Source organism: Bos grunniens, chromosome 10 (genome assembly GCF_055505025.1).
Source record: "Bos grunniens cultivar Pamir isolate PY7600 chromosome 10, Bosgru_T2T1.0, whole genome shotgun sequence".
Classification (NCBI taxonomy): Eukaryota; Metazoa; Chordata; class Mammalia; order Artiodactyla; family Bovidae; genus Bos; species Bos grunniens.
The window spans coordinates 71131743-71140859 of NC_141174.1; the positions used below are offsets into that span (position 1 = coordinate 71131743).

General features: G+C 40.1%; 1 pseudogene; it reads right to left on the bottom strand.

Annotated features, from left to right (window-relative positions):
• Positions 1 to 3884: 3884 nt before the first annotated feature.
• LOC147364800 (histone-lysine N-methyltransferase SETMAR pseudogene) lies at positions 3885 to 5904 on the bottom strand (annotated as a pseudogene).
• Between the last annotated feature and the right edge of the window lie 3213 nt (positions 5905 to 9117).

Below are 9117 nucleotides of genomic sequence, written 5' to 3' on the forward strand. Positions count from 1 at the left end.
TGTTGGCATTATTCCTTCCAGTCATTTTTCTACCAGGTTTGTTCTTTTCATAGATAAAAGCAAACTGTGTTTACAGTTTGAGTCCCACTCCATTCACTTTATGTTATACCATGAGCCAAAGATACTCTTATCAATACTTGACAGTTTTGACCCTAGTTCAGACTAAGAGTGGAGCAGTAGGTTGCTGGAGTCAGGCGGTAAATTCTCAGAAGACCAGTCCTTGAACGAGGTCCTTAGCATAGCCAGCATGAGGCTGGGCCATCCTCTGGTGCCAGCAACAGGTTAAGATTCAGACAATGTGGGAATGATGTCATAGACCTTCTGGAACAAGGCAGAGATTTCTGTGACTGATGGACACCTTTCCTGGGCATTCCATTCACAGACCTCTGATTGCAATCATGTCAGTGAACCTCCTACCACACAGTTGTTCTATCAGTCAACACACAGACACAGGAGCTAGCATGCATTTTTTTAAGATGGCTACTAGTTCTATCTGAACATGCAGATTCATTACAGACTCAACGCAGGGTATAAATGCTTTGCATTGCCCAGAGGACAGACACGCTAGGTGTCAGTCCTCATGCCAGAAGAGTCCGGGTTTCCATTTCACTTTCCAACAACACTAAAAGGTTTAAATTGGTGCAGAGATGAGAAGGGCTTTAAGGTAATGGTTTGGGCAGTGAGTAACAGAGGTGGTTTCTTGAGAAACAGTTAAGCTCTCCATGCATGCACGTGCACAAACACACATACACCCCTAGTTTTACAAAACAACATGAGCTATTTGTAAAGATTAAAACTTAAAAATCATAATATGAATGCTTTTAAAAACAAAGACCAATGTAACTTGTTTATATTAGTTCCTCTTAGAAAAATATGGGACAAAAAGTCATTCATTCATTCATCAGATAATTTACTGAGTGTAAAGATGCTTACTCCTTGGAAGAAAAGTTATGACCAACCTAGATACAATATTGAAAAGCAGAGACATTACTTTGCCAACAAAGGTCCATCTAGTCAAAGCTATGGTTTTTCCAGTGGTCATGTATGGATGTGAGAGTTGGACTGTGAAGAAAGCTGAGCACCAAAGAATTGATGCTTTTGAACTGTGGTGTTGGAGAAGACTCTTGAGAGTCCCTTGGACTGCAAGGAGATCCAACCAGGCCATTCTGAAGGAGATCAGCCCTGGGATTTCTTTGGAAGGAATGATGCTAAAGCTGAAACTCCAGTACTTTGGCCACCTCATGTGAAGAGTTGACTCATTGGAAAAGACTTGGATGCTGGGAGGGATTGGGGGCAGGAGGAGAAGGGGACGACAGAGGATGAGATGGCTGGATGGCATCACTAACTCGATGGATGTGAGTCTGAGTGAACTCTGGGAGTTGGTAATGGACAGGGAGGCCTGGCGTGCTGCAATTCATGGGGTCGCAGAGTCGGACACGACTGAGCGACTGAACTGAACTGAACTGAACCGCGTGACAGGCACTGTTCTAGGCCATGTGCATAAACGACATACAGGATTGACTAAATCCTCACCATCAAAGTTTCTATTCTTCAACAAATTAGATTTAGTTTATCAAAAGAGTATTTCATATTCTAGTTTAAAGGAGGCTTTGTTCAGTCACTAAAGAGACATAACAACAAAATATAATACCTGACCATAAGCTAAATCCTGTACTGGAGGGGAAAAGTACAATTAAGGACATTATTGGATGAACTCACAAAACTGGAACACAAATGAGAGATTATATTTTAAATATGTTATCTTAAATGATCCAGAAAAAAATTAAATCAAGAAAAATGAGAGAGTAAATTATAAATCAAATAGAGTAAAATGTCAACAGTAGGTGAATATAGAAAAAAGGTATGTGGTCAGTTTTTGTCCTCTTTTTATTTTGTATTATTTTTATTTTGTAATGTTTTGGTAAATTTGAGATTATTTTCAAATAAAAAAATTTATTTTTTCTCCTATTTCACAGTGTAAAATGAATGAAAACACAGTGTCCTTCAATCATGTAGCAAGCTCCTGTCAATCATATATGATTTGTAGACATTTGATTGACATGCTGATTTTCTTGGGACTACAAAGATGGGATTGTATTCCCTAATCAGACCCACAGGATAACTGAGGTATAACTTTCAAAATGTCTCCATATGCCAGCTCACAACATGAACCATAGATGCTTTCTATCTCATTCAAGAACCTAATGATTTACTTTTATATCCATAAGAAATATATCATTAGTGTATAATTACCCCACTCACTGTGTACTTGTAATCCACACTCTCTGGGTTCATAAACACTCTAAAGAACACAACTATATAATAGAAACAGGAAATTCCACCAAACAATCCCTGAAAACATACACCAATCTTTCCTTCTTCCTTCCCTTTCTCCTTCTCAGGGTCAGATAGCTCTCCCAGCCTTCTCTCTCTCTCTTTCTACTATTTCCTTCACAGATGATTACCCCAGTAAATCTCTTCATGTAAAATCCTATCTTGGCATCTGCTTCTCAGAGAACATAGCCTAACATGGCCCTCTATCTTCAGAAGCATCCACACAGAACTAGAGGTTATACCTAGCCACCCTATTGCATTGGAGTGCTTCCCAAGCCTCCATCAGCAATACGTTAAAAATGATCTCCCAAGAAGTCAGTCTAATCTAGTATTATAGACTAGACCTTGAAGTCAAAAGGACTCAGGTGGAAGAATTAGCTGGATGATCTTAATATTTAATGGGATCAGATATCTATTTCAGTGACATCCATAATAATAATAGACAGGATTCTACTTTTTATGGACTCCCCTTTTACAGGGACCACGCAGATTTTCTTCTTTTCTAAAGACAGAAGGCAAAGTACCCAGATGTGAACTTTCTCAGGAGTAATCAAAATTCATATTTGTTTCCCCCAAAGAAAGTTAAATTTATACCCAGAAGCCCTGAACTGGAGTTTAACTATTTCTATAATTCTCTAGGCTTATGTTCATCAGGACTATCTTGGAGTTCTTAATTGCCACAAATGACTAATCAGTCCCATGTTGGTTGTTTCTTGGAGAGTAATGCTTATTTCAGTCTTGCCCAATGTCTAATAACATCTCTTGTCTGAACCTGAGGGCCCAGAGCCATGTATCCTCTTGTGTACTGCAGATGCCCATCTTGGAAACATGAAGACATCTCACCCACAACTTTTTAACAATTAAGCTCACTTTTACACCCCTCTATATATGCTTCCTTCCTTGGAAAATGGTACTACCCCATATCCATTTGTTCACAGCTCAGCTAACACTATGTCCCACCTGTCACCCTGAGCTCTACGTCACTGCCATTTTTAAGGCTTTTTCTTTCTTTATTCTATTAGTACTCTAATGAAATCCCTGCCATAGGCTGTCTTGACTCCAGTCTTTCACACTGAAAACAAAGTGATTTTTCTAAAAATGTAAACATAAGTCTCTTTGAGATGCTCTTGCCCACTTTGCAGGTTTCATTTCTTATTTCCATTTCTTGATAAACCCTGCATACATATGAGTTGCTATTGCTGCTGCTAAGTCGCTTCAGTCGTGTCCGACTCTGTGCAACCCCAGAGACGGCAGCTCACCAGGCTCCCCCGTCTCTGGGATTCTCCGGGCAAGAACACTGGAGTGGGTTGCCATTTCCTTCCCCAGTGCATGAAAGTGAAAAGTGAAAGTGAAGTCGCTCAGTCGTGTCCGACCTCAGTGACCCAATGGACTGCAGCCTACCAGGCTCCTCTGTCTATGAGATTTTCCAGGCAAGAGTACTGGAGTGGAGTGCCATTGCCTTCTCCGTGAATTGCTATTGGGTTGGTGAAAAAGTAATTGCGGTTTTGGACCATGAATTTTAAATCATTGTATCTAGATTCAAACATTTCTTAATCAAAATAGGAACCGTTACAATTAACACATTTTGCCAATAAGAAATAAGTTTGCTTAATTCTACAGCATGAAAATCCATCCTTCAGGATTTGACGAACTCTTGGAAAGCATTTTCTGCCTCCTACTGGTTGTGGAAGCATTTTCCCTGCAAAAAGTTGTTGAGATGCTTGAAGAAGTGGTAGTCAGTTGGCAAGAGAGCAGGTGAATATGGCAAATGAGGCAAAGTCTTGTAACCCAATTCGTTCAACTTTTGAAACATTGGCTTTGTGACATGCAGTCGGGGTTGTTGTGGAGAGTAACTGGGCCCTTTCGATTGGCCAATGCTGGCTGAGGTGTTGCGGTTTTCAATGCATCTTAACTTGCTGAGCAGACTTCTCAGATGTACCAGTTTCACCAGGATTCAGAAAGCTATAGTGGATCAGAAGGGCAGCAGACCCCAAAACAGTGACCGTGACCATTTCTTTGGTGCAAGTTTGGTTTTGGAAAGTTCGGTGGAGCTTCTTCTTGGTCCAGCCACTGAGCTGGTCATTGTGGGTTGTTGTATAAAATCCACTTTTCAATGCATGTCACAATCTGATCGAGAAATGGTTTGCTGTTTCATAGAATGAGAAGACACTTCAAAGTGATGATCTTTTAAAATTTTTTGGTTAGCTCGTGAGGCACCCACTTATGGAGTTTTCCGTCTTTCCAATTTGCTTCAAATGCCCAATGACCGTAGAATGGTTGACGTTGAGTGCTTCAGCAGCTCTTTGTATAGTTGTAAGAGGATCAGCTTTGATAATGCTCTCAATTGTCATTGTCAACTTTTGATGACCAGGCAGTGTGCTCCTCATCTTCAAGGCTCTCGTCACCTTTGCAAAACCTCTCGAACCACCACTGCACTATACATTCGTTAGCAGTTCCTGGGCTAAATGCACCGTTGATGTGAGTTGTCTCTGCTGCTTCATGACCCATTTTGAATTCAAATAAGAAAATCTGAAAGCTGAAATTTGCTTTTAGTCTAACATAATTTCCCTAGTCTAAAATAAATATAAAATAAACCACACATAATAACTCATTGGGCTTCCCCTGGGCTCATTGGTAAAGAATCTGCCTTCAGTGAAGGAGCTGCAGGAGACATGGGTTCAATCCCTGTGTCTGGAAGATCCACCTGGATGAGGAAATAGAAACCCACTCCAGTATTCTTGCCTGGAGAATCCCATGGATGGAGGAACCTGGCAGGCTATAGAACATAGGGTTGCAAAAGTCAGACACAACTGAAGGGATGCATGCACACACAATAAGTCATTAGCCAAAACAAACAAACAAACAAACAAACATAAAGTGAGAAATGCACATTAAAATGATGTATAACTAACCACATTTATTTAGGAATGTACTCCAATATCAAACAGCAAAGTTTAACAATGCAAAACTGCAATTACTTTTGTGCCAACTTAAAATCTCATTTGTTAGTTACCTACAACATGCTAAGCATCAGAAAGAGTCCTTTTCAGCTCTAGGTGGGAAGTATTATCACTTCAAATGAGAAAAATCAGAGAAGATGGGTAGCCTGCTCAATATCATAAAACTGACAAGGGACAGGGACAAGTCTTTTTGTCTGCAAGGTTACCCCTTTTTTAAAAAAAGTGAGGCATTATATATACATGCATTAAAGAGTACAAATTTGAGAGTATAGTTTCTTAAGAATTGACAAATATATAAACCCCAATCAGGTCATAGACCTCTTTCATTACTGTGCAAATTTCCCTCTGACTAAAAAAAAAATGACCTCTAATTTTCACATGGTGAAAAAACATATTTTAAATACCCAGTTCTTGAAGACCATTGGTTTTACCCTTTGCCTGCCTGCCCTGCACCAAGCCTGCACTGATCTTTTATACTGTTATACAAGGGAACAAGCCTATAACCCTTCTGATAACATCTACTCACTTTTCAAGTTTCAGTTTTAACAGTATCCCCATTCTGATGCCTTTCTCATACCCAAACCTGTACCAATAGCTGACTTTTCTCCATTTCCTCGTAACTGTCACTTTTACTTTTTTTAACCACCTATCATTCCCACTGCAGTCTGGTGGCCAAAATGTGTCTATAATTTCTTTTTCTATTTCTTGCCTAGCATCTAGTCTCTTGACAGTCACATAGTTGGTGTTTAAGACATATTTGTTGAATAAACAAGTTCATGATGCTAAAGGCACAGACTAGTGACTTGCAAGTCTTAAGATTTGAAACCGGGAATACTGGGAATGAGCAAACTCTGGCAGATAGTGTAGGGCAAGAGAGGCTGTTGTGCTGCATTCCATGGGGTTGCAAAGAGTTGGACATGACTGAGTGACAGAATGACAACAAACAGGCAGCACCTCACTAAATTTCATTAAAGGCTTCCCTTGCTTATCGCTTCAGGTCTAGGGCAATAAGGCCTGGGGCACTTACCATTCCTTACTGGTTTCCCTTAGGTCCGCCCACACCCTGGTAAACAGTGTTTATTGAAATCTTCTCATTCACAGTATTTGAGAGTACCATCTGTTTCCAGCTGGGCAACTACCTAATTGACACATACAGATGGTACCTGAAGTCCTTGGAGATAAAATCATCCAAAGAGAGCAGATAGAACAAGAAGAGTCCATACAAGAAACAAAAGATGAATTTAAATTCCTTACTCAATACATTTGCAGAGAAATTCACTCCAGAGCAGCAAGCAGAACCAGAGTCAAGGAAGAAGAGTTTCAAGAAGGAGTCAGTGATTTCAGATACTGCAGGAAAATCTAGGAGAATGAGAACTAAAGTAGACTCTTGATGTTGACACTTAGGATGTCATTGGTGACTCTTTTTCTATTTAATAGAAATTTCTATTTCCCTTTTTTTAAATTTTATTTTATTTTTAAAACTTTACAATATTGTATTAGTTTTGCCAAATATCGAAATGAATCTGCCACAGGTATACCCGCGTTACCCATCCTGAACCCTCCTCCCTCCTCCCTCCCCTACCCTCCCTCTGGGTCGTCCCAGTGCACCAGCCCCAAGCATCCAGTACCGTGCATCGAACCTGGACTGGTGACTCATTTCATACATGATATTATACATGTTTCAATGCTATTCTCCCAAATCTCCCCACCCTCTCCCTCTCCCATAGAGTCCATAAGACTGATCTATACATCAGTGTCTCTTTTGCTGTCTTGTTACCATCTTTCTAAATTCCATATATATGCGTTAGTATACTGTATTGGTGTTTTTCTTTCTGGCTTACTTCACTCTGTATAATAGGTTCCAGTTTCATCCATCTCATTAGAACTGATTCAAATGTATTCTTTTTAATGGCTGAGTAATACTCCATTGTGTATATGTACCACAGCTTTCTTATCCATTCATCTGCTCTATTTCCCTTTTTAATCAGAGGGAAATTTTCACGGTGATGAAAGAGATCTATGACTTGATTGGGGTTTATATATTTGTCAATACTTATGAAACTGTACACTCAAATTTGTACTCTTTAATGTATGTATATATAATGTCTCACTTTTTAAAAAAAAAAGGTGACTCTTTTTCTATTTTTCTATATCGGTGACTCTTTTCAAGAGTAGTTTTGGTATAATAATGGGATTAGAGGCATAACTGTAGCGCACTGAGGTAGGAATGGGAGTTGAGAAAGAGTAGATGTAAATGTGGGCTTCCTTAGTCGCTCAGTGGTAAAAAAAAAAAAACAAAATCTGCCTGCCAATGCAGGAGATGTGGGGTCAATCCCTGGGTCAGGAAGATCCTCTGGAGAAGGAAACGGCAACTCGCTCCAGTATTCTTGCCTGGGAAATCCCATGGACAAAGGAGCCTGGCAAACTATAGTCCATTGGATCACAAAGGTTCAGACATGACTTAGTGACTAAACAACAACAAAGATATAAGTGTAGACGATTGATTGATTCAGGAGTTTGAAGGCAGAGAAGAGAATCAAGGTAAGGCAGTGCTGTCCCAGAGAAGTAGTATAGAAAATGTTTTAAGACGAGGGGAAAATGTGCTTGTCTAGAAGCGAAAGAGAAAGAATCAGTGGGGAAAGTGAGATGAAAGATATAGGAAGGAGGGGTAACAGAGAATAAGGAGGAGGAAAGATGAGAGGATAAGCTTCTTAAGGAAGGAACCATCTTTCCCTCAAATGTTTAATGGATGATGTAAAAATTAGATGAGCCTCTGTTTTTCCCTGTAGCATCCTGCATACCTCACTAGCATATGACTGTCACCATTATTTTGCAATTATCTGTCTACATTTTTGGTCTTCCCATAGAAACTGCTCCTCCAGGACAGGGTGTATGCCTTATCTTCTCTGTATCCTCTCTATCGTGTGTGTATGTGCACGCTTAGTTGCTCAGTTGTGTGGACTCTCTGTGACCCCATGGACTGTGGCCCACCAGGCTCTGCTGTCCATGGGATTTCTCAGGCAGGAATACCGGAGTGGGGTGCCATTTCCTCCTTCAGGGGATCTTTCCAGTCCAGGTATCAAACTCAAGTCTCCTGCTTCTCCTACATTGGCAGGTGAATCCTTTACCACTGTGCCTGTATAGGAGGCAATAATTTTTTTTTTTTTGGAAAAGTTGAAGATTTGACATCTTTGGTTAAAGTTGGAGCAGTTGAAGGATGTTCTAACAGCTGGTTTTGTTTTCTTTATGAAATAGGAGGTACAGTCTGGCTATAATGGGGAACGTAAAAAAATAGAAAGCTCAAGGGAAGAGGTAGGGTCAGAATCTGAATGAATACACAATTTAAACCAGATCCAGTGTCTACACTGTTCACCACTCTTACGTCGCCTCTCCGTGATGCAGCTGAGATGGCCTCAAAAGATCCAATTTATGTAGAGTTTAAAACTGCTGCAGTTGGGAATATTCTGATTTTTACTCAGCAAGTAGACTTCAGGTTTAATTTGACTTCCCATGTCTGGCCTCCCAAGGAGAAAATGAATTATCAAACTGATGTGAAAATTCTGATTGTGTTTAATTTCTTGATTATGAACTTTTAATTTGATTAAGATAAAGTCTTTCTCAGCCTTATCAATTTGGGTGAATGGTTATAATCTCATTCTAAACTCAAAAATCAGAGTAGGTCAGAGGCATACCCTGAAGGTTCTGTGCTGGGAAATCTTGTCCTGAAGCTGGGAGGCTTCTCCCCAGAGCACCCCTTCCTGCCTGCAGCACCGTGCACATCCATTTGTCTTCAGTCTTGGTAGCACATACACTGTATGACAAT